The sequence below is a fragment of the Chrysochloris asiatica genome, unplaced genomic scaffold, assembly GCF_000296735.1.
Source record: "Chrysochloris asiatica unplaced genomic scaffold, ChrAsi1.0 scaffold00011, whole genome shotgun sequence".
Classification (NCBI taxonomy): domain Eukaryota; kingdom Metazoa; phylum Chordata; class Mammalia; order Afrosoricida; family Chrysochloridae; genus Chrysochloris; species Chrysochloris asiatica.
In genome coordinates this window covers 35,971,488-35,972,937 of record NW_006408529.1, presented here as the reverse complement: position 1 = coordinate 35,972,937, position 1,450 = coordinate 35,971,488, and positions in this window count along the sequence as shown.

Below are 1,450 nucleotides of genomic sequence, written 5' to 3'. Positions count from 1 at the left end.
GATTTAGGGAGGAAGTCCTTTTGTCCTTTGAACAAAGAACCGGGAAGTAGCAAAACTATTTTTAGTCAATCCTTTGGAGAAAAGCTTTACCTTTGAAACCTTTTACAGTCTCGGCTTTTAGGAAAATATTACATTTATCTGTGGATATCGGGGCTTCATGTATGCAATTAATAATGAATAATAAACATAAGTGAATACTAAGATGAAAAACAATTTGCTATGTCTGCTAGGTGACTAGAGTCTGTTCCTCAGAGCCTGCGGCCTGTACGGTTTGCAACACTTGGGCCCACAGGGCCTCGAACTCCTGACCGGGTCTGGACGGTCTGCAACAGGAAGGCAGCTTCTGAGACAAGTTATTGGAAGACATCCATATTTGTGCCTATTCCAAAGAGAGGTGACCCAAGGGTGTGTGGAAATCATTGGACAAGATCATTAATATTGTATGTAAGTAAAATTTTGCGAAAAATAATTTTAACACATCTTTAGCAATACAATAACAGGAATCTGCCAGTAGTTCAAGCCAGACCCAGAAGAGTACGTGGAAAGAGAGATTTCATTGCTGATGTCAGGGGACTTGAAGTACTTATTGATGAAGATCAAAGACTATATATAGCCTTTGGTATGGGTTGCACTTCATTGTACAGAAAACAGAAAACCTTACCACTGGACCAATAAATAACAATGATAAATGGAGAAAGTATTTGAAGTTGTCAAATACTTCATTTTGCTTGAAACTAAAATCAACAGTCATGAAAACAGCAGACAAGAAACCAAAGGGTGAATTGCATTAGGCAAATCTGTTGCAAAAAATCTCTTTATAGTGTTAAAGAACAAAGATGTCACTTTGAGGTCTATGGTGTGCCTGACTGAAGCCATGATATTTTTCATCACCTCATATGCTTATGAAAGGTAGACATGGATAAGGAAGATGGTTTGACACAATGACTGCAGCAGTGGCCTCAAACATGGAAACTATTGTGAGGATGGTGCAGGACAGGGTGTTGTTTCATTTTGTGGTACATAGGGTCATTATGAGTCACAATCAACTTGATGACAGCTAGCAACAAGAACAAATGTTTTCTCTATAAAAATGTAATGAGTATGTATAAATGATTACTAAAAATTGGATATAAAGAAGTATAGTCTTATTGGAAATATTGTGAGAAATTTTTCACATATTAAAATTTTTTATTTTCGGTACTTTAGTTTTGTATTATGTATTTTAATAAAGTGTTTTAAAGTGCATTTTTGCTCTAAGAAGAAATGTTTAACTGTCATTCACTTATTCAAGGGGTAAGAAAGCCTCAAGCCTTGCTGATAGCATCTAGATTGTTCTTCCCTTCTGTTGTTGTTGTTAGGTGCCATTGAGTTGGTACCGACCCATAGCGAACTTATGCACAACAGAACAAAACACTGCCCGATCCTGGGCCAACCTCACTACTGTTGCCAC